This window comes from Lactuca virosa, chromosome 7 (assembly GCF_052849685.1).
Source record: "Lactuca virosa cultivar CGN04683 chromosome 7, Lactuca_virosa_CGN04683_v6, whole genome shotgun sequence".
NCBI classification, from domain to species: domain Eukaryota; kingdom Viridiplantae; phylum Streptophyta; class Magnoliopsida; order Asterales; family Asteraceae; genus Lactuca; species Lactuca virosa.
In genome coordinates, this window is record NC_136432.1 from 193,694,922 (window position 1) to 193,702,298 (window position 7,377).

The window sequence follows — 7,377 nt, forward strand, 5'->3', positions numbered from 1 at the left end:
TTTATAATACTTATATTTAATTAATAAAAATAAATACTTATATTTAATGTTTTGAATTTAGTATGTTAAAGTTAGACATTGTGGAAATTTATCAATTTTATCATCTTATGATTTTTATTGTTTAGTTTTTGGTGTGTAAATGGTGGTTAGTAAATGTTTGACATATTGTTAATTGTTTGAATGAAATGAATTCAATATAACATAATAAAATGCAACTTGAAAGAATAAATATGGACCAAAATTGTGATTTATTTGCAATGAAAATCTTGAAATAAATGAAAGTCGACTAAATTTTATGTTTGGAACATGAAAAACCGAACTTTTTTAACCGAAAAACCGCACCACCTCATTTTGTGGTTAAAAACCGAAACCGCACCGAAATAACCGCAAAACCGCAAAAATAACCGCAAAACCGAACCGAATCAAAACCGCAATTTTCGGTTTTTGGCTTTAAAAAACCGCAATTTGCGGTTGCGGTTGCGGTTTTATACAAAAGCCGCACCGAACGGCACCATGCTCACCCCTAGTATAGGCCATACATCAGACCCATGAAGAGCTTGCTCGCACAGTCGTTGCCGGTGACCCTTTCAGAAAAGGCTTTGAACAAAATGGTGAAAAGGGCGTTCCAAGTTGGTGGAAGATTGGGTTTCTTGAACTTGGAGACAGCAGTGAGTGTTTCCTTGTACCCCATTTGATATAACATTTCCAAGATGGCTGCGTTGGGGATGGTTTCCGGATTGACCAGTTTGTCAGACTATGGGAGCCCTAGCAGATTGCAAAAACGGGTCTGGGAAATCGAGGTTGTGTGATTATGGATATCGAAGTAAATTCGTTGTTCTTCCTTGACATAGTTGGCAGTAGTGTATGATTTAGAGAGAATCGAGAGAGGAACATTCACAACTTGAGACATAGCAATGGTAAGAGGAGAGTACTTCAAGCACTCAATCAGAGGTAGAAGAAAGGCATCATATTTAACCGGATCCAAATCGATGATGAGATTTTGATGTTGCTTAACTGCCAGAAGAGTTGAATGAGCAGTTTGATCTTGAACAGACAGATTCTCAGATGAAGCTGCCACTGATGAAGCTTGAACAAGAAGATGAACAGTGGAGAGCTTTTTAATCGCCAGAAATCGTTGAGAGAATTTTGAGAGTGGTAATGAAATAATGAACCGTCAAAATCCTTTATACGATTTGATTTGGTGAGAAAAATCCGGAGAGAGAGTATCTCGAATACTGAACCATCGCCTGGAAAAGCTCGATTTGATAGCTGTGACAAGTCAGAGGCTTGCGTCACACGGCGTATGAATAGTTGTCCGTTCAACTTTACACGCGTCCATTTGAATTCTTATTTTTTGAAAATTTGCTACGTCAGCCCATCTTCTTTCGCAGTAAAGAAATCACGTTGAATACATACGACTGCGAACCTGAAAGTTAATTGTAACCACAAACAAGACTTTTGAAAATCACTACGATCTTCGTGCAAGAGTGTCAAAGAAAAAGAAATAAAACAAAGTTTATCTGTGGGATGTTGTGATGTCGTACATGTGACATAAAACTATTGATCCCAGGCAAAGATCTCTTTCTTCATAGTCAAGAGAGACTAAGAAGTGTCTGTGTGGTTTCCTGTTGAATACGATCAAATGTTTGATGAGAAACACTGAAAGGCATCTTTTGTGTAAGGCTTGAAAATGTGGTTCATCCTTTAACCAAAATACGAACTTGACATAAGTGCGAAAGTTGGAAAAGGTACTCGTGTGACCAGTGTAGTCAGTTGAACGAGTAGGTTGGGAATTTAGTTTCAGAGACTTGGAACAATATTTAAATCTAAAAAAAAATGAAATGGATCTTTTTGGGTAGAAAAGTCTTGGTGTTAGACAATTTCATAAAGATCGTTCAAAAGATAAAAAGAGATTTCATGGTACCTCCCACGAAAGTGGTTTCGTTAATACTTGGGTGAAAACTAGAACATTTGATTGTTCACCGTCAATTCATTGTGGGTGTTGAATTTTGGGTTTCACTCAGTTGATGGTAGAACGAAACTAAGATCATTAACACAGATGTTTGTATAACCATAAACCTCAGTGGTAATTTCTGAGAGTCTCAAGGGTTACATGAATGAATGCGAAAGTTATGGAGAAGAGCGTAGATGGTTACAAGAGAGCGAAAGTACCTTTGCAATGCGAATGTGACCATGCAGATAACTCTTAACTCAATGCGAGAAGAGTAAGGTAGCTCATGACTAATGTGAATTCGCAGCCTGATTGGGAATAATTGATTGGTGGTATCAAGTCATTAAGGCTTCATAGTCGAGTCGTTGAGGCTTAGGTCAACATGCAGCAACATGCTTCTAGGGACACTTAGCTAATACATAAGTAACGAGATTCATACCTTCCCCATCACACGAGTAGATAGATGGTGCGAACATCTTCGTCTATGATCTTGGTGTGCAAAGAAAATGAACACAAAGTAAAAATATTTTTGTGATTTTGAGAGAATTAACACAAATTAAAAATATTTTTGTGATTTTGATTTTTCTGAAAAGCAGTAAAATAAAGCAAGTAAATTATTTTTGGTTTTTGGAATTTTTCTGAAAATAAAATAAAATTAAGTTAAAAATAGACTGTTAATGAACAGTGGACTGCGAAAGCCTGCGAGCGTTCGCACCGATTCGCAGTGATAAGCAATTTGAAAATAGAGATATGATAAGCAATTTGAAAATAGAGATAAGCAATGATATACAAAATATACAAAAGGATATATGAAATACCAAACCACGAATGAACAGTGCCCTGCGAACTACTGCGAACGTTCGCATTGATTCGCATCGATAAAATAAACTGTTAATGAACAGTGGACTGCGAAAGCCTGCGAACATTCGCATCGATTCTCAATGAAGATTTTATGAATGCGATAGTGGATTTGGTACTGAATCAGCTTCCATCATTCCCAGCCCTTGAAGGATTCTATTAAATCTTGCTTCAGGTAGGGCCTTGGTGAATATGTCAGCCAATTGATCAGCGGATCTTACTAAATAAATCTCAACATTGCCATCTTCCACATGATCCTTGATAAAGTGATACCTTAGTGCTATGTGTTTCGTTTTTTAGTGTTGCACTGGGTTGTGACATATGCGAATGGCACTTTCTGAGTCACAATAGAGAGGAATTCTTTTCATATTCAAGCCATAGTCGCGAAGTTGGCTTTGAATACAAATGACTTGAGATGTGCACAAAGCTGCAACTATGTATTCAGCCTCAGCTGTTGACAACGAAACGCACGTTTGTTTCTTTGATTGCCAAGTCACCAGCTTGCCATCGAGAAATTGGCATCCACCAGTTGTGCTTTTTCTATCTAAATCGCAACCCCCTAAATCAGCATCTGAAAATGCTTGTATGAAGAAACATGAGTTCGCAGGATACCAAATTCCAAGAGATGACGTTCATTTTAGATAACGGAAGATATTCTTGACAGCCACCATATGAGGTTCGCGTGGGTTGGATTGGAACCTAGCACAATAACAAACTGAAAACATAATATCTGGTCTACTAGCTGTTAGATACATGAGTGAACCAATCATCTGACGATAAAGGGTCATATCAGCAGCTGGTTTATCCAGCGAAGGAGTCAGTTTCGTTCCGAATGCCATTGTAACCTTTGTCTTTGAGTCTCCCAACATTCCAAACTTAGCGAGTAGGGTTTTCGTGTAAGCCTCTTGATTGATGAAAAATCCTTCTGGTCCCTGTCTAATGTTTATTCCAAGGAAAAAGTTAATTGGACCAATTGAGCTCATCTCAAATTTAGTTTCCATCAGCTTTCAGAACTCAGCTGTTAGGCTGGGATTAGTAGATCTGAAGATGATGTCATCAACATAAATTTGTACGATCATCAAGTGTTCATCCTCTTTCTTGCGAAAGAAGGTTGGGTCAACCGAACCTTGCTTGAATTTGGACATTTTAAGAAAACGAGTTAGTGTTTCATACCAGGCTCTTGGAGCTTGCTTTAGACCATAAACCGCTTTGTCAAGAATGTAACAGTGGTTGGGATATTTTTCATTTATAAACCCAGGTGGTTGCTCTACATAAACAGTCTCTTCCAGTTCGCCATTTAAGAATGCACACTTCATATCCATTTTAAAGACTTCAAAGTTTTTGTGTGCTGCATATGCCAAGAAGATGGGAACGGATTCCAACCTTGCAACGGGTGCGAAAGTCTCTTCGTAGTCAATCCCTTCTTCCTCGCAATAGCCTTTGACCACCAGTCTAGCTTTGTTTCGGATCACGTTCCCTTCTTTATCCATTTTATTCTGAAACACCCATTTTAAACCAACAACCGATGCATCTGGAGGAGTTGAAATTAGTCTCCAAACCTTGTTTCGCTCAAACTCATTGAGTTCATCTTGCATTGCTTGCACCCAGTCGGAGTGATCGAGAGCAGTGTTGTAGGTTTTGGGTTCAATCTTAGATACGAACGAATTAAACATACAAAATTCTACTTTGGAGAATAATGCAGTTTGCTTCGCTTTCAGTTGAGAACGGGTAAAGACACCTGCAGAGGATTCACCAATAACTTGAGCTTTTGGGTGATCTTTTGTCCATTTGGTCATAGGAGGATAATTTGGATCTAAGGATGGATTCAACTCAGCATTTACTTCCTCGAATTCAGATTGAACAGATTGAGCGTCTGAGTCGTCATTCGCTTCTTTATTCTCCCTCTCGAATGAACCGAACTCGTTGACCTCAGGAATTGAATCATCGCCTGCGAATGGAGTTTCATGGGTCATAGTGGGTGGGGAACAATCTCCATCAAAAGGAGACTTAGTAGAAATGGGTGATGCAAACCCCCCCCCCCTGCAGAGAAGCATTCGTGGTTAGAGGTGTAGCATCTTCCCCCTGGAATTGTGTGTTAGACCCAGAATTCTCCCCCTGGAAATGTGTGCTCGTGGCTTGAGGGACATTCGCAGTGGATGGCTGTTGAGGTTTGTCTTTCGCAGCATCATCGATAATCTTCTTAAGTTCGTCGACTTTATTACCCGCTGTTTTCGCTTCAGATGAGATAGCTTTCGCAGGTTCATCAAAGAGTAACATGAATTCATCATAAAGGTTGGACACAGGAATAATGGCTGGACATGGTTTAGGAAACATTTCCTTGATCTGACTTTCTTTCGACTGAATTTGCTTTAAATACCTATCGTCAAAGGTAACATAGTAGGTTTCTTCTATCTTCTTTGAGCGTTTGTTGAGAACCCTATATGCCTTGGATGTTAGTGAATATCCCAAGAATATACCTTCGTCAGCTTTCACATCGAACTTGTACCGTTGTTCTTTGGAGTTGAAAATGAAACACCTGGAACCAAAAACATGGAAAAACTTAACGTTAGGTTTGCGATTATTTATGATTTCATAAGGAGTGATTGAGAATCGCTTATTTAGGATGGATCAATTTTGGGTAAAACAAGCGGTAGCTATCGCATCAGCCCAGAAATAGAGTGGCAGACATGCGAATGATAACATGGTTCGTGCAGCTTCACACAAGGAACGGTTGCGTCTTTCAACTACGTCATTCTGTTGTGGAGTGTAGGGATCATAGAAATTGTGTGTAACTCCCTTTTCAACAAGAAATTCTTCAAACGCTTGGTTTTTGAATTCAAGCCCGTTGTCACTGCGAACGTTGCGAACCAGCTTTCGCAGTTGAACTTCAATCTGCTTGATGAAATCCTTGAGCTTTAGAGTTGCATCAGATTTCTGTCTAAGAAAGAACACCCAAGTGAAACGTGAAAAATCATCAACAATGACTAGAATATACTTACTACCACCAATGCTTTCAATAGCAGAAGGACCGCAAAGGTCGATTTGTAGAAGTTCCAAAGGTTCGATGACTTTCGTGTTCAGTATAGTTAGATGACTTTTTCTACTTTGCTTTCCCATCTCACAGGCTGCACACAAATGATCCTTGTCGAATTTCAACAGAGGAAGTCCTCGCACATGATCACCAAGAACGAGCTTGTTGATGTCTTTGAAGTTTAAGTGCGAAAGACGCCTATGCCATAACCAACTTTCGTCTGAGTGAGCTTTTGTAAGCAGGCAAATGGCAGGCTTTCCTCGTATCGGGGTTCAGATTCAGTGGATACATTTCACCCTCTCATTGTGATTTCAGAAGAACGTTTTTGGATTTCTTTTCAATAATTTCTGAACCTTCGTCATCAAAGGACACTTTCAATCCGGTTCCTATGACCAACTGCGAGACACTGATTAGGTTGTGCTGCAAGCCTTCAACATAAACCACTTTATGAATAGAAAATTTCCCATTTGTTAGCATGTTGTAGCCTTTTATTCTTCCATAAGAATTATTCTCGTATTTTACATTGCCGCCATCCTTGAGAGACCTGAACTCTCGCAGTTCCTCCTTCCTTCCTGTCATGTGACAAGAACAACCACTGCCGATGTACCATTCAGTGTCGAACTGTTTGTCACAAATAACCTGTAACAATTAAGCAGATTTAGGAACCCAAAGTTTCTTGGGTCTTTATGAGCCTTTCACACAACTAGGAAAAGTAATATTAAGATCAACTATATATGTTCGTTTTATAAGAGTGGTTTCATCTTTGCGTTTGACGGTGAAAACTTTGATTTTGTTATCTTTTGAGTTAGTTCTTATGGAATCAAAAGATTTATTCTTGTTATGGACTTGATTCTTGACAGGCTTCTTTTCAGCTTCTTTGGGATTCGTGTTAGTTTTCTTAGTTAGAGCTTTCGGTTCTGAAAACAGCTTTCCTTTGCCTTTGATGTTATTATGTGCTGACTTCGTGGATTTAGAGATACAAGGCTTTGGTTTCTCCATTAGTTGCTTTGCGAAGAAGGGTTGTGGAGTCCCTTTTTACTGAGAGTCCCTTGGACTATGAGAACAACAGTGCACACACTGATTGGAGTTTATTTGCGAATGAGCTTTCGCTTTAGGATTCTTCCTTCTTTCGTGGCGAACATAATTCGAATTTTGGGATTGCCAAAATTGCTTTCTTTCACTGAGATTTCTTCTATATCTGTCATTTCTTTGTCGTTTTTGATCAGAAAGTTGCTTTGACGACTTATGGATGTTCACCTTAGGATTCGCTTTTCTCATTTCAGGTTCGCTCTTCTTCACGGAGTTGGGTTTGCTGCGAACCTCCTTGGTACCACTAGGACTACCTTTTTCAAACGCTGAGCGATTATTTAAGGGTTCAGCCACATATCTTCATTTGAATTTCCAGGAAGTTCTTTCAGATAAACCAACGGTTTCGTCACCATTATCTATGGGAGCTGACCAGAAGAATTCATTACATCCGTCTCTGTTGTCTTCATCGACAATGGTTTTCAGCTCGACGGTTTGATTTTCGGTTACC